The sequence below is a fragment of the Leucopleurus acutus genome (assembly GCF_964270905.1).
Source record: "Leucopleurus acutus genome assembly, chromosome: 1".
Lineage (NCBI taxonomy): Eukaryota > Metazoa > Chordata > Mammalia > Artiodactyla > Delphinidae > Leucopleurus > Leucopleurus acutus.
In genome coordinates, this window is record NC_139142.1 from 194,453,091 (window position 1) to 194,479,602 (window position 26,512).

A 26,512-nucleotide genomic window follows, 5' to 3' on the forward strand; every position below is an offset into this window, starting at 1 on the left:
GGAACACACTTAACTCGACGGAGGTGATGTGTGTGCTGAGAAAAATAAATGGTGGGCTGTGTACTACACATGGTCCCAAGTAGCCCCACCATCTTTATGTTTGTGTATCATCCTCTTCAATCACTGAATGTCATGATAAAATCCCAGCTCTGTAGGATGTTTGCCCAATAAATACGAGATGCCCTGCCACTTCCCACGTGTGCACGGTGCTCCAGTATTGGCCAACTCTCCCTGTGTAACCTTAGCTCTCTGATGCCCTGAATGTTTTTTAAATAGTTCTCTGCATCAATGTTTTCATTTCCATGCATTTGCACTGACACCAACCCCTGCTGTCTGACTTTAACCCCTACCTCCGCTGAATGTGCTCACAATAAGATCAGAAGAGCTCCCATTGCCTTCTTCGGCTAGATGGCTTTCAGCCTCCTGCACTCTTGACTTCTCTCCCCAGGCTCTCTCATGCGGACTTTGGTGACACAATTCTCCTTTGTTCAGCATTTACCCTTCTGGGTCCTCCTTCTTATTCTCCTCAATGCCTTCATATCTCAGTGCCGAAGAGAACAAAGGTTGATTTCTCAGTGAGGCTGTGTCGTCGTTGTGTTGTCTCATTCTCTTCTGGTAGCTGGGCAGCTGGGCCAGCCTCTCTGAAGTGTGCAGGTCGCAGTGGCAGAGGGAAAAGTGAGCCCAGAAAAGAACAGACCAGCCACTAGAACTTCTGCCACTTCATTGCTGTCACATTGCATTGGCCGAAGTGAGTCACGTGACTGAGCGTGACTCCCACGGGGCCAGGAAATACAATTCTCTTCCTGAGAATGGAGGGAAAACAGATATTGGTGTGGATCCTACCACCTCCTTGCTCTCTTTTTGTCCCCTGGCTTATTGTTGCTGTTTCCTGCTGTGGATCTCCTCTTTTCTTAAGTGTAATGATCCTTATCGTAGAGTCTATCCTCAGCCAGGGATTGAAATCCTCCTGGAAGCTGATGAGTCCAAAACTTCTACCTCCAATTTTCATCTCTCTTCTGAATTTCACTTTGTCCAAGTGCACATCCATCCAAGTTTTAGCGATCCAAATGTAACCCTTAGAGCTGCATGGAAGAGTGAGAAAGTGAGATAAGGCTAAGCTAGGGGTGGGCAGGAGTGGGGTGGGACGATTCCAAGGTTATACTGATAAAGCATTCATATGTTTGGCAGGTTTACTTTTTAACTGGAAGTTTTATGGTAACACTTTTATCTGTAAAATGGTAATGAGATAATTCCTATTTCATAGGAAGGTTCTGAGGATGGAGTTCATGGGTGAAATATGTAAAATGCTAAGTATGATGGCTGGCTTATATAATCATTTTTTTACCCTGGAGTTTTAGCACTGAGAGGGAGTCTGACCCTGTACTTCCACCGATGAGAAAAACGAGGTCACGAAAAATGCAGAGATTTGCACAAAGTTGACAGCTAGCTGGTGGGTGGACCGGCTGGCACTCAGCTTTCCCAACGCTCCGCTCATCCGCATTTCTGGGATACCATATTGCCATTTTTTCTATGAGCTATAAAAATTCAAGGGCAGAGATGCAGACCACTGTCACCAAGTCATAGCGTAGGTTTTCTTCTGATGGTACTCCAGTGGTAGAATTTGACATGTTTCATTATAAGTGCTACCCCACAGAGGAGTCATGTGCTGGAGAGTTTGCAGTCCATTGAGGGAAGCCAAGATCTTGTGGCAGGATTTGGTCTTTTGGTTTAATTTGGAAAGTTGCACAAAACTTTCTGGTCTCCCACAAATTAAAGTAGAGTTACTATAATTTAGTTCCTAAGTGTGCTATGTAAAATCAAATTATATTACATTACTCTTGCTGTAGCTATCCTTAAAAACATTCTTATTTTTTTAAAACCAATGTCACTATATGGAAGAACTCAGAACTTGTCAAATGCAGCCAAAGTTTCTGTTTGTCATAAACACAGAAGAATGTCTTGAATGTAATAAGTTGCTGGGGAAGTCTGTTTTCGTCTGCTGTGACCAACTGTCCATTATACCCGTGTCCGTTATGGACGGCATATAATTTAAGGGCAGTGGTTTGTGAAGAATGAAGCAAATGCCAAAACTGGGAGAGAAACCGAGGTATTCTGTTAACCAAATACATCTTAAAATACTTTTAATTTTTCAAGAACCTACTAATCTCTGCATACTTGGCTTTGCAAAGTTACAAAATCAAAATACTTTATTCAACTAAAATATATACTTCATGGGGGAAAAAAGAAGACTTTTTTTCCCCATTGGAATACTTAGTTTAGGAATTCTGTGTTGAGAAGATTCCAGAGAAATGTATTGGGGTTTAAGATGGAAAATACAGATCTAATAAGTTATTTAAATGCAGACTAATTGAAACTATGAGAATGTGGAAGGAAAATATATTGAAATGTTAATATTTACTTTCTTTTCATCCCCATAGAATTAAGAATAAAAGCTCTCTGTTTTGGGTTTTTTTTTTTTCCCTTGGCTGTACCACATGGCATGCAGGATCTTAGTTCCCCGACCAGGGATCGAACCCATCCCCACTGCAGTGGAAAAGCAGAGTCTTAACTACTGGGCCGCCAGGGAAGTCCCCTTTGTTTTTCTATATTTTGATTTTTCCATTCCAAGAAATCTTTCAAGCTCTTTTCTTTGCCTCTTGTAGAACGTAAACAGGGATTTTTGGAGACAATCGCTCCTCTTTCTGTGAAAGCATAGAAAGATGATGTAGAGTGTGTGGGCACGGAAAAGAGGGATGGGAGGTGAAAACAGGAGCAAGAAGTGACATTTCTCAAGACAAGGATGAGGGCAGATGTCTGCAGGCCCCTACCATGTTGGAGACTGTTCCCCATGCTATTCCACATTCACATTCAGGTCCTCAGAGGGACGGCTGGGTGAAGCATCTCAGAAGGGTGAGCCCAAGGCACAAGGACTGAGCCTCAGCAAAACTTCCAGTGGCCATTATCACCCAGGAGCAGCAGAAGTGCTGGCCCCGCAGGCTTGGGCCAGGGACACAGTAGGAGTGATCAGTATGGCCCAGAGATCAGAGGGTCCCTTTTATATGTTTTGCGCTACTTTGCCCACCTGGATTAAAAAAAAAAAAAAAACTGTGAAGGAGTTTTAAAAAACTGTGAAGGTAGACAGGGAACCCCAAAATGACAGGTTGAAATTCCTGCTAATCTAAGGGGGGGGCCTGGAATGAAATCCCCAGGGGAAAATCTGATTTAAAGAGAGATCATCTAGGGACTTCCCTGGTGGCCCAGTGGGTAAGACTCCACACTCCCAATGCAGGGGACCCGGGTTCGAATCCTGGTCAGGGAACTAGATCCCGCATGCACAGCTAAAAGAGCCTGCATCCCACATGCCGCAATGCAACGCAGATCCCGCACGCAGCAGTTAAGATCCCGCGTGCTGCAACTAAGACCGAGTGCGGCCAAATACATTAAAAAAAATAGAGATCATCTATAGAAGCAGATATCTGCAAAAATGGATGACTCCAAAAATACACATACATAAAACATATGTTTTACCCAATTTAATTTATCTTCCAGTTTTGTTGAGTTTGAATAGTTACTGTTTTCCAGAAAATTAAGCGAAAAACTATAAAGTGTGTTAAAAGTTAATTCAGAATGTTGAAAATATAAGTATGTCTAGCTTTATTTTTGTTAATTTTTTATCATATTTATTAAAGTATAAACTGCATATCATGAAATTCACCTTTTTAAGTGTAGAGTTTAAGTTTTAATGAAGAATACAGCTACGCCACCACCACGGTCAAGGTCTATAACATTGTCATCAGCCCCAAATGCCTTCCTGCCCTTTTTGTAGACAATCCCTCTGCCTAATCCTAGCCCTAGGGAACCATCGATCTGCTCCCCATTACTACAGTTTTCCCTTTTCTAAAATTTGCCGTAGATAGTCATTTATGTGTCTTCTCTTACTTAACATAATGCTTTCGAGATTCATCTGCCAGCAGGTCTATAAAGAACCATGAAGGGTTTGAATGTCCGCACTGCTTGCATGCTCACAGGTGAGACAGTGGCATAGATTCTGACAGAAGACACTAGACACTAGGGTCATGAATGAAGGACTTCCTCGGGACACAGCAGGAAGCACAATCTTCGTCATGCTCTCCTTTCCCTCCCAGTGCACTGGGTGCGTGTCATAGGGGACGAACCCCGAGCTTATGACTCTGCCAGTGACCCTGCTAGCAAACCTGCCTAGCTTCACCCTGGAGGAAGACATGACACTGATCACGGGAGTCAGGAAACAGAGCGCTACAGTACAGACTCTGTCCTCCATCTCTGTCTTCCCAGGCTGCTCTTCATACAGCAGCCTTTAAATGGCCGTCACAAGAAGTATAGAAACCCCATGGAGAGTTGTCTTCTAATAAGGCCATTCCTCTTATGGCTACATAGTATTCCACTGTATGGACATACCACAGTATACGTCTCCTAACTTCTGGCAGTGTCAGCTTCACTGAACTGTGTCTGTCTCCTGAACTCAGCAAGACATCCCAGCTCTGTCTGGGTTCTCCTCTCTGCCTGGCAACCTGAAAGCTTGGAAGTAAGCTTGTTCCCTTCGTCTTTCCTCCTGTGCTGCACGATACTTCACGTCTGACCAGAGCTTTTTCATATACAGCTGAACTTCCTTATTCACCAAGTCCATCCTGCTAAGTCAATTACTTGTAAAACACATCTGTAGCCACACATCGGTACGAGCAGTGCTTTCCCATCGTTTGTAGCCATGCTTTCCCAGCTGAGGCCCAGTGAGCGGACACTCTGTCTTCTTTTAATCCTCATACCATAAACAAGTGTTCTTTTGCCAGTCTATTTAGTGTCCTGTTTTTTGCCTTTTGTGGACTTTTTTTTTTGGTTGGCTGGCAGTGATTTCACTGTTTAGAATGGCTCTCAAGCATAGTGCTGAAACCTTATCCAGTGGTCCTAAAAACAGGAAGGCTGTGATGTGTCTTAAGGAGAAAATATGTGTATTAGATAAGCTTCATTCAGGCATGGGTTGTACTGCTTTGGTCATGAGTTCAAGGTTAATGAATCAACAATATATGTGAAATAAAGTACCTTGAAAAAGAAAAACACATAAAACAAGGTTCCCTGTTGATGGGTTGATGAAAATGTTGTTACCAGAGTCTCTGGTTTTATTCCTTCTTCATTATCTGACATACGACAATATTTTCCATGACCTAAAAGAATACACATACATACATATGCGTTAGGAAAATTTATTTCTAAAGAACAAATGTGCGTTTAAAATTCCTAGCCAAAAATAAAATAAAATAAAATTCCTAGCCAGGACTTCCCCGGCGGTCCAGTGGTTAGGACTCGATGCTTCCACTGCAGAGGGCACGGGCTCGATCCCTGGTCAGGGAACTAAGATCCCACATGCCACACAGCATGGCCAAAAAAAAAAAAAAAGAAAGAGAAGAAAAAAAATTTCTAGCCAGACCTCTCCTTCCCTTCCCCCACAACAACACTAACATTAAGTAACTTGTTTAAATACGTGCCATCTCTGTTTCTCCTTTCCAAATGTATTGCTACACTAGACACGTTGTTATATTTCTAATTTCTTGACACATCAGTGATTAGGCTCTAAGCTAGACACTTCCCACATCTGTAATCAAAGCGCAAAAATGGTCGCAGTCTCCAGACATCCCTACGCTAATGATTGTCTCTATTTAGGTCTGTCTGTGTAACTAGATGTTTATCTACTTTGTATTCTTGAAAACTGGGTCTTGTCTTTACCAAACATTAGCTTTCCCCTAACATGTAGCAACAAGTCCACTGTTCTAAAGAGTGGTATCTGTATGCCACAGCTCGCTCACACACATGCACAGTGCCACAATCCTGGAAGGCCTGTAAGACTGGTGTGTATGTGTGTGTGTGTGTGTGTGTGTGTGTGTGTGTGTGTGTAAATCAGGGATGACCTTATGTGCATATAAATTACAGGTACAAAAGTGACTATCTGGATCTTGGGAGAAGATCCCCTTCCAGACAGTCTGAAACCCTCTATTAAGTCATTAATTCCTTTGAGTTAATGAGTCTGCTATTTTTATTTTATTTTTAATTTTTTTGGCTGTGCCACGGGGCTTGTGGGATCTTAGTTCCCTGATCAGGGATCGAACCCTGGGCCCTCGGCAGTGAAAGCCCAGAGTCCTAACCACTGGACCGCCAGGAAATTCCCAATAAGTAAGCTATTTTTAAAGATCGAGTAACTGTGTATTATGTCCAAACCTTGCAACTTAGCTCTATGATAAAGTACTGTGGGAATCACATATTCTGATTTTCAAGGAGAGCTCTGTGTTCAACTAGTCTGTCTTTTTCATAAACTCCCCACTAGATGTTTTATTCCAGTGTTCGTTTCAGAGAATACGGTGCCCTAAAACCAGTGCAAAGACCCCAACAAGTTTCCACAGCCATTTCCCTCCAGGTAGAAAATGCAACTAGACAGCAGAGGAGACAGAAGTGGGAAAGTCAAGGTGAGCAACAAGAGTGGGTCATTGTGAGGAGGAGGTGGCACATGAGGACGCAGATTAGAAACGAAGTGGATACGGGGCGAGGCGGGGCCGGAAGGTAAACTGGCAATTTTGAATGGCATGTAGAAAGTCCACGCTTACATTGCTAGAGCCCAGCCAATAGAGAGCTGTCAAAACACACCCACACATGTCTGCCTCTCACACATGTGATAATGGAAATTCATTCTACAATGCAATGCTTGTAATCAATTTCCAGGGGTTCCTGAAATCTGTTGTTACAAACTTGCTTAGCATTTTGTTGGCCTTATGCCATGTGGGGTGAAGCATGTGTCCACAGGCTTGCATATCCCTGACCAGAAGTATGCGGAGAGGATGTGATTCCTCTGGTCCCGCCTCCTCTCCCTGTGGTACACGGATGACTGCAGAAGGCAGCCAGGGTCCTCTGTGCAGCTTTCTTCAGGCACCTGAACACAAAAGACATGACAATAATTCAGGTACCACGGCTTCCGTGGTGGCGCAGTGGTTGAGAGTCCGCCTGCCGATGCAGGGGACACGGGTTCGTGCCCCGGTCTGGGAAGACCCCACATGCCGCGGAGCGGCTGGGCCCGTGAGCCATGGCCGCTGGGCCTGCGCGTCCGGAGCCTGTGCTCTGCAACGGGAGAGGCCACAGCAGTGAGAGGCCCGCGTACCGCAAAAAAAAAAAAAAATAATAATAATAATAATTCAGGTACCAAAGACTACATACTATATGCAGTTATATGAAGTTCTAGAAAAGTAAAACTTAAAGTGATGATAGCAGATCAGCCATTGCTAGGGGTTCGGGGATTGGGGATGGGGACTGACTACAATGTTCTAAATCATATTTTTGGTAGTGGTTGCACTACTAAAGACATATGTCAAAATTCATCATGTGGTCTTAAAATTGGTGAATTTTACTGTAAATAAATTATACTTCTACTGGTCAAAAAAAAAAAAAAAAAAAGACATGACCATAATTATGTGGCACTCTTTAAATATCCTGAATTTAAACATCCTGAACAAGCATCTCTGGTTCCTGGTTGAGGGGCGTCCTTGAACCAGGCCTCTCACTCATTTGTCCTCACACTCTCTGGACCCTGAGAGCTGAGCTGCATAGCTGGGGACGGCAGTGACAGCTGCAAGAGTTAACCTGTTGGGCCTATAGGCAATACATTGGAAAGAGAATCAGATTTCTATTTAGAAAAAAATTGTATTGGGGCCCAATGTTTCACCTGATTAAAGGCATGGGATTGGAGAAGTCCATGTCTATTCCCGGCCAACGGTTAGTACCTTTTGAATGAGTCCACCTCCTCCCATTCTCACCGTTCCCACTTCCCAGCCATAGTAACCTTTCCCCCAGACTAACATGGCAGCCTCTTCATAACTTCCTGATTCTCCAGGCCGAGGTCAGAACGGCTTCCCCAGCATTTGTTCAGGGTGGTCTCCTTCCCTCTGTGATCAAGTCCAGCCAATCATGATCCGATTCCTGCCTTATATCTAGACTCTGCCTCCTGATCATTATGCCACAGTTAAACTGATCTTTTGGTTCCAGGTCGGAATGGCCCTGAAATCTAGGACTATATTTTAAAATACCCACTGGATATTTCCCCCTGGAATTCTCACAGGCATCTTTTTGTTGTTGCTTTAAATTGTGGTAAATATATTTAGCATGCGCTTCCTTCTCTTAAAGTCTTAAATACCTTAGGCATCTTAAATTTACGTAGTCCGAAGCTCAGGTCTTTATTTTCCCACCAGAGCCGCTCTATTTCTATCTGCATTATTCATTTATGCCGCGAGTCTCTAAAGCTGGAAACTTCAAATCTAGTTTTGATAAACTCATCTTCACCCAATCAACTATCAAATTCCCTCAATTCTACCCATAAGAGTCTTGAATCCATTTTTTCTTCACATGCTTTTAAATTTTCTTATTTTGCATGTGTCTCCCTGGTCACCTGTAAGTTTTTTTGTTTTTGTTTTTGTTTTTGCGGTACGCGGGCCTCTCACTGTTGTGGCCTCTCGCGCTGCGGAGCACAGGCTCCGGACGCGCAGGCTCAGCGGCCATGGCTCACGGGCGCAGCCGCTCCGCGGCACGTGGGATCCTCCCGGACCGGGGCACGAACCCGTGTCCCCTGCACCGGCAGGTGGACTCTAAACCACTGCGCCACCAGGGAAGGCCCTGTAAGCTCTTTTAAGGCAGGACCACCGGGCGCTCAGATCCACCCCTCATACTGGAGTAAACTTGATCAACAGTCGTAGGGAGGCTCCACAGAAACATCAAGGGAGGACTTGGCAGCACTCACTCTTTCTAGGTGATTCATCAGTTACAAATTTTTCTCTTTTATGGGACATGAACCATACAAGGGGACGCCTTCTGACTCGACCTTGTTCCTACCACAAAGTAGGCAGTCTGTTAGTGTTTTGTGTGATAAAGGAATTTGGAATCTCCTAATCACAGATTATGAGGTTTATTCTTTATTAAAACACATAAGAATTTTTTCTTATTTATGAAGCAATAAGCTCTGAGATTCCACCATCAATAAAACCCCAAAATCAAATTTTAAAACCACTACTGGGGATTTCCCTGGCAGTCCAGTGGTTAAGACTCTGCACTTCCACTGCAGGGGGCATGGGTTCAATCCCTGGTGGGGGAACTAAGATCCTGCATGCCACACGGCACGGCCAAAAAATTAAAAAAAAAACCCAAAACCCAATACTACCATTACTATAAAGAAACACCTATGATATTGTCAACTAAAAACTTGTACAAAATAACATCCATATTATAATCATATCTTGTAAAATTGAAGGCATATTCCTGGGTATGTAGAGAGAGCTATTTGGGTGACTGATCTTGAAGTATTGGCAGTGGTTATCTCTGTTGTATAATTTTATTTTATAGCTTTTGGGAGGGGATACTTCTTTTTTAATACAGCAGGTTTTTATTAGTTATCTATTTTATACATATTAGTGTATATATGTCAATCCCAATCTCCCAATTCATCCCACCACCACCATCCCCGTTTTCCCCGTTTTCCCCCTTTGGTGTCCATACGTTTGTTCTCTACATCTGTGTCTCTATTTCTGCCTTGCAAACCGGTTCATCTGTACCATTTTTCTAGATTCCACATTTATGCATTAATATATGATATTTGTTTTTCTCTTTCTGACTTACTTCATTCTGTATGACAGACCCTAGGTCCATCCATGTCCCTACAAATAACCCAATTCTTTTTTATGGCTGAGTAGTATTCCATTATATATATGTATCACATCTTCTTTATCCAATCATCTGTTGATGAGCATTTAGGTTGCTTCCATGACCTGGCTATTGTAAATAGTGCTGCAGTGAACATTGGGGTGCACGTGTCTTTTGGAATTATGGTTTTCTCTGGGTATATGCCCAGGGAGGGGATACATTTCTTTATTTAAAAAATTTCTTATAACAAGTACATATTGTTTTTCTGCAACTAATAATGCTTTAAAAATACATATTGTATCCCTCTAATCAGTAACGTACTTGCCAAACTCCTGAAAGATCTCTTCTTTTGCCCATTACTCTTTATAATGTAAAAGAGGCAAACTTGATGATGGTCCAATATTTTAAGCAGTGTCCTTTCATCAGGAGTGTGAATGGATGGTCGTTTAACAGTTAGCAGAGTAAAGGATGAAGCTGGAAATTGAGTGTTTCATGTGAGGAGCAGGAAAGATAGGTGTGTCTGTGTTTGCCTTCCGATGGGATGGGTGCATTTGTAATGCATAAAAGAGTGAGAATGAAAGAAAGTAAAAGTGTTGACAAGTGTTTTTCCTTTTCTGAAATTCCAATGATAGTGACACTCTTGTCTGAGCAAATAACACTTGTATTAAAAACAGAAAAGAGGGCTTCCCTGGTGGCTCAGTGGTTAAGGATCCACCTGCCAATGCAGGGGACACAGGTTCAAGCCCTGGTCTGGGAAGATCCCACATGCCGCAGAGCAACTAAGCCCGTGCACCATAACTACTGAAGCCCGCATGCCTATAGCCCGTGCTCCAAAACAAGAGAAGCCACCGCAGTGAGAAGCCCGTGCTCCGCAACAAGAGAAGCCACCGCAGTGAGAAGCCCGTGCACCACAACGAAGAGTAGCCCCTGCTCACCACAACTAGAGAAAGCCCACGTGCAGCAACGAAGACCCAATGCAGCCAAAAATAAAAATTAATTAATTAATTAATTAAATTAAAAAAAAAAAACAAAACAGAAAAGGGAACTGAAGAATAGACCAAATTTGTTTGGCTAAGATAAATCAGCTTATAGGATCGGGTGGAGATCTGTCAATATCATGGAGCTTCTTATTCCTTCTCTCTCTACACTTTTAGAAAAATTAGTTTAATGAAAAGGACATAAAATATTGCGCTACAGGGCCAGGTAAATCTGAAAACACACACACACACACACCGTTATAATGAAGTTTTTTTTTTTAACACAGACTATTATCTCTAGTAAGAATAAAGTTTGTGCTTTAAAAATCATGTCCTGTATATCAATATAAATATATTCAGAGCAAGTTGTAAACTGCTTTGAGTTTTCTGACAATAACAGAGGATACTGTTCACCAGAAATAATACCCATTAAGTTAATAACCAAGGGTCAACCATTTGGTTAAGAAATGGGCCCCAGCTGTGAGAGATGGTGGTCTTATAACAGTAATACTTTATATCTTCTCCTCTTCCCTAGTTATTCCTCTCTACATACAGATTATTTAATTTCTCATGGTTATTAGATTTCATTTTTAATAGTCTTGAATGAATAGCTTGATGTAAAAAAATAATAATTTGTGCTCTTTCATGAAAAAAAATATCTTGCCTAGTTAACTTTATAATTTGTGGTACCATGGTGATTTAAAAGTGTGATGTTAAAATCCCCCTACTCGTAGATTACTGTTTTTGTTGAATTTGGTGGGAGACCAGGACATTGGAGAGGATTTCCCATGACCTCATATAGTCCTTTTCTGTGTGAGAATCCCAAGCAAGAAATACTTATGCTTAGTAACAAGAATAGTTACAAATTCTGCTTACAAATTAGATAAAAATTCTCCTATTGACTTTGAACTGTATAACAAACAGCATTCCCCTTTTCTTTGGTTCTCTCAAGGTTACAGCCAGATAGTCAGCCCATCCACGGTGCTGGTAAATGTTTCACAACTGGATTTCTGGGGAAAAGTTCTGATTTGTGGTATTTGCCAATTTTTCAGGTGTAAATTCTTCCACCAAAACTGATTTCGAGCTACCACGATATTGTCATAACAGGTGGAGCTGGGAAGGAAAGTGCACAGTTGGATTTGTGTAAAGAGATATGAACCAGCTTCAGTGCATTGCCAAACCCACCCACCAGAGTGATGCCCTAATCATATGTGTTTCTTGTATTTTCCTGGCCTCACTTTTTCTACCCTTGTTTTTTTATTTGTTTGATTTTTGTTCACCATATTTTTATCACATCTAACTTTGGATGGTTTATATATGTTTAAACCACCTGAAATTCTTTCTCAAATATAATACAATAAAACAAACACCAAAAGACATTAACTAATTAGCAGGAAGATTCAGTAATACACAACTTTTGTGATACTGGTCCAAATCTAACTTTCACTTTGGTTTGTTAGCAATAACCACTGGAAGCAATAGCAATAACTATTAATTCCCATGAAGGATTCTCTAGTCCTTTTCTTCAGCTCCTTCTTCAAAAAAGAATATGAACCTGGTTCATAGCCTACTATGTGCATTAACTTATTTCTCTTCCCACAGAAGTCCTATAAGTCAGCAAGAGAAGATACTACTGTCTTCATTTTGTGGATGAACATACTTCAAAACTCTAAAGACTTTACCTAGAATCATAGAACTTTTAAGTAGCAGAAGCTCCAACCCTGCTTTTGGGTCATCAAGACCCCAAAGAACAAATCACAATGCCTAGCACTTTCTCCTAGGAGACTGGGGTGCCCTAGATGCTTTTTCGGGTTGGTTATTTTTCACAGGAAGTGAAAACTTGTACTGCTGTTAAGTTTTAAGCATTGCTAGGACCAGGAGTCCTGAAGATAATAATGATGTTTTTCAATTACAATCTATATTGTTGCTTTTAAATGATAAAATAATTAATCAGAGGAGAATCATAGAGCTAAGCGTCCTATTGCAGGATGATTTTGCAAGGAAATGACTGCCAACATATTTGATAACTGCCTAGTGAGAATGTGGAGCTGATTAGTATCTTCCAAAGGGCTGATCAATTCTGCATAACTCATGTAAGCTGTGGAGTCTGTAGATGAAATGAGTGAATGAGAGTAGACGAGCATTCAGATATAACATCTTGAGTTAGTCACATCTTAGGGTTCTCTATGGGGGGCTGAGAAGCATTATGTGCAGGTAGTGAGTGGTCTGCTCACCTTTTTCCAGGCCACTACAGCTTAATGGCCCCAAAACTACTCTGACGTGGGTTGCTGAACTGCATTTTCAAGTGTGTTTACAGCTCCAGTATTGATTGCTCGATTCCATCCAACTACCCCTTGCAATAAACAACCCTGGCACTGTTGGAAAGCAGTGATACATTATTTAACAGTAGCTAATCAATATAAAACAAGCCTCCCTTTTGTTACAGCCGTATTATTGATAGACTGCTTCTCCGTTTTAATTTTTTATTATTTTGCATTGATTTCTGAAACTCCATTCTGTAGCTTACTTTTTTTCCATCAGGAACTGTGAGCTGAGTTCTACCTGACTAGAAATCTAACATCCTTTTTGAATCACAAATTACCCAACTTAATGAAGAAACAATTAGCTGAGAGTTTTTAAAAATCATTCAACTTTGCTCTAATCAATTTTAATGAGTGTGACACATTAAATGCAGGATTTGGGGGAGGATACATATAGAAAAATCTGAAAAGACAGATTTTTGCTGCTGTGTGTGTTCCGGGGAAAAGGGTCTCCAATTTTCCCATTTAGCCTGGGTGAACGTGTGGGAAACTCAGGCGTGGAAGTACCATTCATACCAGTGCGAATCTGACCTCTAAGTTGTGTTCTGTCAATGGAAGAATAGGGTCCTTTGGGTTTTTTCTTTTCTTTATTACTTCATTCCTTTTTTTCTTTTCTTTTTAAATCTTAGCTGAGTTGTCTAGAATAAAACATTCATGGCAGCTGCATTGGGCACTGCTGCACCTGAGCACTAGCTGTAATCAGCTAAACATAAACTAAGATCTTACTGTCTATCTACATAAACAGAGTGAGTGAGGCGGTGAGGTGCAAGGGAACACAGGTACGTGTGGACTGGGCAGCTGGGTGAAGTGGGCTGAAAGCAAACGGAGAGATGCTGGCTGGTCCACTCACCAACTTTGGTGTTTTCAGTTATCCTTTCTGGCCTATTATAAAATAATAACAACAAAATATGTCACAAATGAACCTACCAACAAAACAGAAACAGACTCATAGATACAGACAACAGACTTGTGGTTGCCAAGGGCTGGGGAGGGGAGGGAGAGGGATGGACTGAGAGTTTGGGGTTGGTAGATGCAAACTAGTACATTTAGAATGGATAAACAACAAGGTCCTATTGTATAGCACAGGGAAATATATCCAATCTCCTGGGATAAACCATAATGGAAAAGAATATGAAAAAAGAAAGTATATATGTATATAACTGAGTCACTTTGCTGTACACTAGAAATTAACACAACATTATAAACCAACTCTACTTCAATAAAAATTTTTTTAATAAAATAAAAAAATAAAATTGGGTTCCTAGACAATTCATAAAAGTTGAAGATTTATTTGCTAAAGATATTTCTTTTTGGTTAGCTATACCCATCAATAGGTATTAGTTCTTTAATACATGTTTTCTGATTACCAAAGAAATTCCAATTCTTTGCAAAACTTTTTGAAAACACATGAACAGAAAGAAAATACTAATTGCCCCTACTCCTACTTAACAGATAAGGACAAAGTTGTTAAAATTTTATTATGCGGGGGGCTTCCCTGGTGGCGCAGTGGTTGAGAGTCCACCTGCCGGTGCAGGGGACACGGGTTTGTGCCCCGGTCCGGGAGGATCCCACGTGCCGCGGAGCGGCTGGGCCCGTGGGCCATGGCCGCTGGGCCTGCGCATCCGGAGCCTGTGCTCTGCAACGGGAGAGGCCACGACAGTGAGAGGCCCGCGTACCGCAACAACAACAACAAAAAATTTATTATGCGTAGCCTGCCATTCATTCACTCTGTCTCTTTTGTCTCCCCATATAGAACTAATCCACGTGACTTGGATTGCAAATGATGCTGAATATCATGTCCAATCCCTACAGAATGTTGTGTAAGGTAACAGAGACCAGGCTATGAATTATTTTAGTGGTGTTTTCTTTTCGTTGCCATTTTTTAACGAGACACTGTAGTGTGTCGTAAGACACTGATATTCAATTGTATGTTTGCTGTGTTCAATCACAGTTCATTTGCTAAGGGACAAGTGTTGTCGATATTTATTCACCAGTATAGGGTCATGAATTCCAAAGCCAAGTTATTAAATACAAAGAATAAAAATAAGCCAGAAATGGAAATGTGAGCTCTGGATAATTGGAAGCAGGAAGCCAGGAGATCAGAAGCAGGTGGGCTTAGGAACCAGGACAGTTGAAACTCACAAATCAAAATAAGCTATGAAAAGAGAAATCAAAGGTCCCTCAGAAAGGAAAAAGAGTCTAGGTGTAGGTTTCCAGTTGGCCCTATGTTTTCTCCATCCCAATCTTCATTCAGCAATAGTCACCACGCACTGAGCACTAACCATACACCCAGCATCAGAGCTGGCTTCTAGAAAATGAGGCCACATTTATGTGCAGCCCCTAGAAAGTACACAGTGCTTTAGGATTTGACCTTTAAATCTCACGTTGACTCAACTGTGTGCATTCACCCTTGTTTTTTTTTGTTGTTGTTGTTGTTTCTTTTAACTTTTTATTTTATATTGGCATATAGTTGATAAACAATATCCTGTTAGTTTCAGGTGTACAGCAAAGTGATTCAGTTATACATATACACGTATCTATTCTTTTGCAAAATCTTTTCCCAATTAGGTTGTTACATAATATTAAGCAGAGTCATGGAAATAAAAATAAATAAGTAAACAAATGGGACCTAATTAAACTCAAAAGCTTTTGCACAGCAAAGGAAACCATAAACAAAATGAAAAGACAACCACAGAATGGGAGAAAATATCTGCTAATGATGTGACTGACAAGGGATTAGTCTCCAAAATTTACAAACAGCTCATGCGGTTTAATATCATCAAAGCATTCACTCGTTTTTAATTCTTAGTTTTCTTTAAGAAATGAACAACGTCCTCTATACCTATGTTTGTGACTATCTCAATGTAAGCTGTCTTACATCCTATGGGAATGAAGCTCAGTAAAGCAAACGCAAGGGAGATCTGCTCTAGAAACTGAGGAGATGCTTTCCATTCACAAAGCAAGGAAAGTCTCATGGGAGAAAACCTCTAGTAAGTGCTACATGATGCGGGTGAAGTGATGGAGTTATAAACCTCACAATGTGTCCTGTGGGCCTAGCCTTGTTGGGTCACCCAAAGATGCCTAATCGTAATCACTGCCACCTAGTCATCTGTGGGCAGAATTTGGTCATTTGTTTTCCATTTATGGAAGGGGCTTTAACAAATTTACTGACTTAAAGAATTTCAACAGTATTTGTAATTTTTAATTGAGAGAATTAACGCAAAAATTGGAAATGTGAGCAATTAGAAAGGCAGTGCTTCTATGTAGAGAACCATCAAATTAATCATCAGGGCTTAATACCAGGTGTGAATTACCTGAACAGGATCCTTTAACTTAGAACTTTAAAAAGAGGAAATAAATTAGGTTAGACGAACCCAAACTCTTATAGATGAAACTATTTCTCTTAGATACAAGTGTAATTCATTATTATAAGTATGAGATAAATGTGGTTTTGTTTAATATCTTCTCACTAGGCAATGGGAAAACTTAACCGCATGTGTCTAGAAGTAAATTTCAACACAGCTCAGTTCTCTTGTGAGTTGTCCTTTCCTTGAGATTCTTATATTTTCCTGCTGATTGGCAGCAGTAACTTCTTCATTGAAATTATTTTCCTTTTTGTTTGTTTGTTTGTTTAAATTATGTAAGGCATAACACACCTAAGGTAAAGTACACAAATTTTAAATGTACATCTCAATATAGTTTTACCCCTGTGGAACACCTGTAAACACCCTTGTAATTGCCATCCAGATCAATATATAAACATCGCCAGCATCGCAGAAGGCTTCCTTTGTACTGAGTCCTAGCCCCATGAAATAGTTTTGCTTCTTGTTAAAATTTATATCCATGGACTCATAAAATAGGCAGTTTTAATTTGTCTGAATACTTTCACTCAGATGATTTCTGTGAGATCCATCCTTGGGTGTAACTGTTGTTCATTCTTTCTTGCTCCTGTATAGTAATTCTATACATGAATATACTGTAATTGTTCATCCATTCTGCTATAGATAAATAATTTGAGTGGGATCAAGTTTTCAGCTATTATGAATGTCTTGTCAGGTTTGATTTTGTTTTATCTTCACTCATTCTGTTGGGTGTGCAGTGTATCTCACTTTGGTATTGTATTTTTATTTTTTAATTAATTAATTAATTTTTATCTACTTTTTATTGAAGTAGAGTCAATTTGCAATGTCATGTTAGCTTCACGTCATGTTAGGTGTACAGCACAGTGATTCAATTATACATATATATATTCTTTTTCAGATTCTTTTCCCTTATAGGTTGCTACAAAATATTGAGTAGAGTTCCCTGTGCCATACAGTTGGTCCTTGTTGTTTATCTATTTTATATACAGTAGTGTGTGTATATGTTAATCCCAAACTCCTAACTTATCCCTCCCCTGCCCCCTTTCCCCTTTGGTAACCATAAGTCTGTTTTCTACGTCTGTGGGTCTGTTTCTGTTCTGCAAGTAACTTCTCCTTTTCGGATGACTGGTGGTGTTGAGAATCTATCTTCATGCCCGCTCTCCTCTTCCATGAAGTGCCTGCTTAACTCCTTTTCCCATTTTCCCACTGGGTCTTCTGTCTCCGTGATCTGTAAAAGCTCAGTATTCAACTGTTGCAGAGCTAGAATTTGATGTTTCATCCTACATTTTCTCTCCTCTTGGCACTGCTGCTATGTCTGCTGCTGTTGCGTTTTTTCCTCAGGTCTGTGTTTCTCTTGCTCTTTCCCATATTTCCCTCCTGCTTGATTTGTCACTACTCTCTGGGTCATGTGACTTTTGTGACCACTTGCCAAACTTCCCAGTCTTCCAAGGAACTCTACTACAAGACTGCAGAGCCCAGGGCTGGTGAGTCCTCTCACGTTCCAAGGGTTAGCTTCTCATTCAGGGTTCCCTTAGTAGCATCACTGGTTTCACTGCTGATCACATATATTTTAATTGACTGACCCCATTGGTTACAATGGTCCATGTCACCAACTGATTGATGGACGAACATAGCCCTTAGATTTTCCCAGAATTCCGGGTCTCAATGTTCTGAGCCTCTGCCCTCTATTGACTGAGCAGTCTAATTGTGGACAGTAAGAAATAGCTTCTAGAAGAGCCCAACAGAAAGGCTAGCCACAGATAAACACATAGCTTTTTATTAATTTCTTTTTCATCTCTCTTCCTTCAAGCCCCCTCTTGTTATAAGTCACTCACAGATTTTCGATGATAGATATCAGAGCTTCTTCCAATAGGAGAGATTGATGACTTTTAAACTCCTTCATATTCCCACTTTCCCTCACTCAGCAGAATTTACAAAAAATATAAAACAAATGGAAGCCATGGTTTCCAAGGATAAATTCTACTTGTGACACTAAACTTAGAACAAAATGATTCCTCTTCAGCAGAGAAGGCTATAAACACAGATAAGCAGGTAAACCGACACAAGAACGCTGGACCCATGGTGGCTTAGACATTGACAGTCCCCAGGAAGGACAAAAATACCCATCAAATGCCAATCCTGACAGCAAGTTGCCTGTCAATATGCAAAGAAAAATCATTATCTTCATCAAAACATACTTGTATTGAAAACTCAAAAAATAAAACCCACACAACATACTTTTATTAATGAAGATACTGAGATCTCAGTGAGAGTAAATTGCTCAAAGTCAGTTAGAAATTGGTGGGGCAGGAATTTGATGCAGAACTCCTGTAAACACCCTTGTAATTGCCATCCAGATCAATATATAAACATCCCCAGCATCCCAGAAGGCTTCCTTTGTACTGAGTCCTAGCCCCATGAAATAGTTTTTGTAAGCATCTCCAGAAGGATGCTCTTTCTACACCTCAGGAAGCAAGCTACTCTCTATTCCTCCTTACTTTTGTTCTTACATCTCTCAGAGCATTTAAAGCACTTACTATGATCGACTTTTCATATGTTTGTGGCCTCAGACTGTGAACACACACCAGAGATGGGTCTTATGGTTCCTTTTATCAGAGACAAGATCCTTAAGAAAGTTTGTTGACTGAAAAAGTGATTATGACATGTATAAACCCCGAAGGACATGCCTTGGGTTCTAATAAATTTCTGCACCCCTACGAAGGTGGAAAAGTTTCTTCTGAACAGGCAGAATCAGACAAGATAGCTAAAGAGCTTCTAGTCCTGTTCATACACTAGGCCCTCCCGTAAGGCTTATTTGCATGAAATCCTAACAAAACACTTAGGAGTAATTACTATTATTTTTCTCATTTCAAAGATGTAGATGTGAAAGAGATCCAGATATGTCTGACTCCAGAAAAAGCACCAACCCTTAACCATCATGGCTGCACTGAGGAGGTTTTTAGGCAAGATTCGAATTGAAATATAGTCCTAACGGGTCATTAGAGTCTGCATAAACTGAATTGGGGAAAGCGGATTCTGGTACAGCTAACGGCAAAGTAGGAAAGCAGGTGCACCAGAAGCACGGGTTTAATTCATCTTGGAAGGACAGAGGATGCCTGTTGAGAGAGGTGGGAGAACGTGACTGTAACGCACATGCTCTACCGTCTGACCGCAGATTTGCCTCTCTGCTCTGCCAATTGCTGTTTAACTCTCTGCAAGTGACTTGACCTCTCTGTGTTCTGTTTGTCAACCTCATGGGTTTTTTATGCGGATTAATATGTACGTATATAGAAGGGCTGTATCTGGTATATGGTTAGTACTCCTTGAGCCTGGCCATTTTATTATTATTAGCATTAGTATTACTTTAAAAATGGTACTCATTCAAATTTATAGGTTTTGATGTATTCATCAACAAACTTGTCTTATTTTTATATCTGTACTTCTTTTGCCCTGAGTTTCTACGGCTTAGAGTCAATGCATTCTAGATTTGAAAATCTCTTAAGATTATCTATTTTAAGGTTCTCCTTTCAGTACAAGAACATCAGGCAAACGGGTGAGTGACTTGGCTACAGACACATAGCCTGGGCTCAGGCTCAGTGTGAGATGATGGGAAAGAGAGAAGTAGTAAATGTACATCACACAGAGAGCAAACCAAAACCCTAGCAGTGACAGATGCTTCCTTTTCTTGAAAAGATCTGATTTCAAATATCTGTTCAGTTGGAAGCCTGGCTGTCATGCTCTATGTCTGAATTTCCAGGCAATTGCCAACATCTTTAAAATTAATTTTAAAAGTTGCTAGTTTTGCCTGCCCTGCTGCCATCATTTACACCCTACAGTATAGCTGTTTCGATGAGGATCCTTGTCGATAGAGTTCGTTCGATTAAAATGACTTGACCCAGGCAATTAAGGTTTGAAGAGGTTTTCGTGTAGAGATGGGAGTTCATTTCCAGTGATGTCATTGACACAGTTTCCTTCCCTGGAAGGAAAAATTCCCAAAAATGCTTCTGGACTTAACCTTGTAAAGTGCCTAGTCAACAACTTAACTTAATGAGTTATCACCTGGATTTCTGTAATGTGCCCTTCTCCCAAGTTTTCATCCTGAAAGGACCTCCCTTTTTATGTATATGTACGTATATGCACATCTATAAGCTGCGTGGAGCTCTACACATATGTGTATAAACATATAAATACATCCTTGTATAGTCTGCTTCCAAGGGGCTCAACTTTTCTTCTTCATGGGTCATAAAAATTAAATCATATTTATCAACAGCCATTACATTTGTTGTAGCCTCAGTGTTTTCCTCCTTTTATACATCACAACTTAACTCATGGGATGCATGTCTGGTAACCTGTTTTTTGAAATATCTGGGATCTGTGTCATGCGTGTTGACTCATTTTCATGATATAGGCTGAAGAGTAATTTTGAAAAATGTCCCGCCTGATTAAAATGTCCTTTGCCTAGCCTAAATATACAATCCTCAAGTAATAATAACAGAAAAGAGGAAAAGACAAATGAATTAGAAAATATGAAATCACTCTGATGAAAAATCCCCACTTAATGGAGCTTGTATTACTTTATAATTCATGATAAGAGAGTGAACATGTGAAATACTGTTTTTGATGCTACTTTTTGATGTGATAAGAATATATTATCACACCTTTTCCTAATTTTAACAAAAGTATACTTCAGTATCTCCACTTTGTAGCCTAGGAAATGAGGAGGCTTAGAGAGATTATTCAGGTTGTAAGTTTTACCTAATATGTGAACTATGTGTCAGTTTATCAGAATTTTAATATGAACCATGAGATTATAATAGAAGTATATCAAATATTTTATAGGCCAGAAGTCAAGTATATGTTTAAGAGGGTTTCCTCCATAATCCTCCAGCCCATTTTGCATTAGTTGTCTTACTTGCCTTTGAGGTTTCGTATTGTTTCCAATTTTAATACTTTCTATTAAAATAAGATTAGGCAGTTATACAGATAGAACTTTCAAAAAATTATCTCCACCCTTGATTTCCATTTTTCCTCCAAACTCTTCCTCTAGAAACTATAAAATATTTCTAAAAATTCATGTATTACCAAAGAAAGCCATTAATCAATTACCAAACTAGTTGATTTCTTAAGCAAATTCTTAACTAATGTATTCCATTAAGAGGTCTAACCAGACTGACACAGCTAAATGTCCACTAAAATACTCAACCAGGAAGTGAGAGGTATTAGTCAATACACATATTGTGAAGAGACAGGATTGATTGTTTAGTTCCCTCAAACTGCTTCATACATATACAGCCCGTGAGTGTAAAAACACAAGCCGAAAACCAAAAGCAGATTGTCAAGTTTTCTTGAGCCTCTTTTGATAGCCTCCTTTCTTTGGGGACAGTATGGCTGAGGCTTCAACACTGGGATGAAACCCCAGGCATCTTCTACACTGGTTGTCACCATCCTCACTGATATGGTCAGGATGCCTTATTGCACAGGGAAGAGTAAATTTATAGAGGCCAGGGGAGCAAAGATGGTTAACTCTTTCACTTTCTGTGTACATATACCTTCTCTATTTCCTGCCAAGACTAGAAAAAGGTAATTAACATCCCTTCCCTTTCTGCTAAAACTAAGCTTTTAAATGAAAATATTTCTTTTCTCAAAATCATGAGTCACTTTGCTGTGCACCTGAAACTATCACAACATTGTTAATTGGCTATACCCCAATATAAAATAAAAAGTAAAAAAAAAATCATGTATTTGTTGGCTCTTCTTAGCCAATGGAAGTCATGTATTTAGGATAGATTTAGGACATCTCTCTAGCTAAATGTTATTGGCAGGTACCATCATAATTAAGCAATTACAGAATATGGTGTGAACAGAAAAAAATTCTCCCAAAAATATAATTCCCTAGCTCTGCTTGTAATCTAAAGCATATACAATCATATCTTGGATGTGACTAGAGTTGATTTTAATGTGATTTTCTCTCTCAGAGTAATACATCCCAACAGAACCTTAGAAAAATGAAATGTCTATGCTCTGGAACAAGTCAAGATTTACATGCATGGCTAATTGGGTGTAGTTATGCACAAGGACCAGAGTTAGAGACATATCTGCTTGCACGTGCCCTTGAATTCATATTAAACTTCCTTTGGGGAGTTTGTGTATTTCACGGGCATTTTAAATTCTCTTCCCTGATTGTCTTCTCAGAGTGTTTTTACAGAGTCAGCAGGGCATCCATCCCCCTGAAACACAAAGGGACAGTGAGACAAATGACTCATCCAGGGTCACCAAGTGAACAGCAGACAAAAGTGAGGGTAGAATCGGATCACTGAGGTCAGAGCACAAGACTGTTCTGCTTTCTCTTACCCACAAAAAAAAGTGTTTCAGTAGATTTAATAATAAAATTTGACCTAAAAGCAGTAGTATAATCCTCCATGGCCAGGGAATAGAACATTTAACATAAAATTAGCTTATAACGAGCTAATTATTTCAATTTCCCTTTCTTTGCTTATATAATGGAGCAAGGGCTAATAAACTGTAAAATTACAAAAGTGGACAAGGGGAAGGAAATACAGAACTCAAGTCCGTACAAATAACCATCTGAATAATCAGAAAGTTGTCTGTAGTTAGGAGCAAGGACAATGTAGCCTTTACCAAGCAAACATTTAAAGGAAAGACATACTAAATAAAATGTATATTGCAATGCTATTTCCTTACTTATAGAGGCTGAATTTGAATAAATGAACCTCTTCTAACTTACATCCTTTTAAGAGCCAGTTGGCATTCCATATCTGCGAGCATCAGAGACCCCTGTGAATTTGAGCACTACGGATCTACTGCAGGCTTTGTAGGCTGGTGGCTCCAAACAAGATTTTAGTCTTTGCCTCGCTCTGAAAACTTCCTTTTTCCACCAGAGTTACTGCGCTTGCCAAGAGTGACATAACCTTGAAATTATTTGTTACATTTTCCAATGAACAAACCCAGCTTGTTAAGGAAATGGGCAGCCTATGTCATTAGCAAAGAGTACAATAGTGGACTCAGAATTCAGCCTTAACTGGTGGGTCCAGAGCATTTGTTGTTTCTGGGAAATCACCCTGATTTTAGAAACAGTACTGCATTTTAACTGCGCTGGTAGGGGTGTGCTGGCCTCTGGAGGTTGTTAGGGAAGCATGCCACCCTCCCGCACCACGTGAGAGCCGGGGTTCACAGGCTCCTCAATACACCCCCACCCAAGTATCACTGACTCTCATTTTAATTGCCCTTACCATCTATTAGTGGTCTTTCTTTGAACTGGGTTTGTTGGCAGTGAAATAAAATCTTGACGGCAACTGTTATTGATTTTTTCCGATTATACATTTAATACACCCCTACGGTAGACAACTTAAAAGTCCCCTCAAGAATCAAGTAGGAAACCAGATCACCATCTCACCAGCCAAAGACACAACGATGAACACACAAACGCGTACAATTCTCCAACTAGAAGTAATGGTCATACACTCTATGTGGTTTGATTCAGGATCATAGGAATAGTTATAAAATGACACAACGCCTATTGGCTTCACAGCATTCACAATTTAACCAGAAGAACCATTCACATTCTCTCTGTATCTATATAGGTGGATAGTGTGATATACGGCGAACAGATTCATCCCGGAAATACCATCATGGAAAGTCTTGATTTGAAGATGGACTTCAAAGTTGGTGCTTTCTGTTTTTCCTTTAAAATGTATACTCTTCCATGCCCTGGCTACTGTAAATAGAGCTGCAATGAACATTTTGGTACATGACTCTTTTTGAATTATGGTTTTCTCTGGGTATATGCCCAGTAGTGGGATTGCTGGATCATATGGTAATTCTATTTTCAGGTTTTTAAGGAACCTCCATACTGTTCTTCATAGTGGCTGTATCAATTTACATTCCCACCAACAGTGCAAGAGGGTTCCCTTTTCTCCACAACCTCTCCATTTATACGAACATTTATTGTTCGTAGATTTTTGATGATGGCCATTCTGACCTGTATGAGATGATATCTCATTGTAGTTTTGATTTGCATTTCTCTAATGATTAATGATGTTGAGCATTCTTTCATGTGATGGACATAGAATCTGTCATACAGAGTGAAGTAAGTCAGAAAGAGAAAAACAAATACCATATGCTAACACATATATACGAAATCTAAAAAAAAGAAATGGTCATGAAGAACCTAGGGGCAAGATGGGAATAAAGACGCAGACCTACTAGAGAATGGGCTTGAGGACACGGGGAGGGGGAAGGGTAAGCTGGGACAAAGTGAGAGAGTGGCATGGACATATATACACTACCAAATGTAAAATAAGATAGCTAGTGGGAAGCAGCTGCATAGCACAGGGAGATCAGCTCGGTGCTTTGTGACCACCTAGAGGGGTGAGATAGGGAGGGTGGGAGGGAGGGAGATGCAAGAGGGAAGAGATATGGGGACATATGTATATGTATAACTGATTCACTTTGTTATAAAGCAGAAACTAACATACCATTGTAAAGCAATTATACTCCAATAAAGATGCTAAAAAAAAAAAAAAAAACTCTAGAAAAAGCAGACTAATCTATGTAACAGAGGCAGATGGTTGGTTTCCAGCAGGTGGAGGAAGCATCCGGAGCCTAAGGACACTTTATCCATTATCTTGAGTATGATGATGGTTTCTCAAGTGTATACATGTAGTAGAACTTATTAAAGTGTATACTTTAAGTGTAATTTATCATACGTCAAACATAGCTCAATAAAACTCCTTTTAAAAACACAAAAACAAAAACCAAAAAGCAAACAAACAAAATGTATATTCTACTTTAGCTTTTGATGTGAATTTTGTTTTTGAAGAGGTCGTATTTGCATGTTCCCCATAGAGAAAACTACAGGGAAAGGTATATTTTGAAAACCTTTCCTTCCATTTTTATCTCTGCCCATCTCATTATACTTCCTGCCCTAATAAGAAATGACCTTTACTAGTTCTGCATGTACTTTTTCAGTTTTTTCTTTGTATAAATACACGATTGTGTCTACTTATTTTCTACCTGCTATATTGATTTTAGACACCTTGCAGTTCCTGTAGAAATTTCCATAAAAGTATATAGAGAACTTCAGTGGAATATATGTTCAGATATTCAGAACTTCCATTCCTGTGTGTGGAAGTCCTATAGTTTAAGTGATTCCTAGAAAAGGACAATTCTTTGCAGTATTTTGTGATTACAAACCATGCTGCCATGATAATCTTGTGCCAATGCTATTTCACTTTTGCAGCTATATGTTTAGGATAAATTCCCTGAGTAGGATTGCTGGATCACGGAGTAAATTCTTTGGTAATTTTGAAAGATATTATCTTTCATAAGGATTTTAATATTCTGTAATACTACCGGCAATGGAAGCGTATGCTTTCCTTCAGTCATACCAACATTCTTTGTTATCAAACATTTAAGCTTGTGATTTTGATAGGTGAGAAATTATATCTCATTGTAGTTTCAGTTTGCATTAAACTTTTAAAAGAGATTGAACATCTGTTTTACATGTTCACAGATGTTGTGTTTTTTCTCTGGAAAATTATTTGTTCTGATCTCTGCCAATTTTTCTATTAGGTTCTTCCTCCTCTCAATTTTTAGAGCTCAATATTTATTAGAGAAATTAACCCTTTATAATAGGAGTTGCAAATTTTTTCTTTTTATTTACTTACAGTATTTGTTTTGAAGTGTGGGTTTTTTGGTTTCTTTTGCTTTGTTTTGTGTTTTGTTGTATTTTGTGTATGCACTTGCCTTGAGTTTTTATGCGATCAAATTTATCAGTCTATTTTCCCCAGAGCTTAAATTCAATCTTAACCAAAATTCTGTCCAGTAGAATATATTAAATATTTTAATATTTTCTCTTTCATAAAGTATCCACTTAGAATAAGACACTTTTGATGAAAGATAATGCTATCTCATCCTGAAGAGAAGCATTGCAAATCTTTAATTTATTTAAAATTTAATATCGTATTTCCTCTTAAATGGAAGTGTTAACGCTACAAACCCTTGGAATTTGACTATTTCTGTGTCTAATCCCACATATACAGTTCTAAGTTTTCTATGATCATGAATATTTGATGAATTTATATGTTTTTGCATTATGGAGATATAGATCTCAATATCAATTCCCAATGGT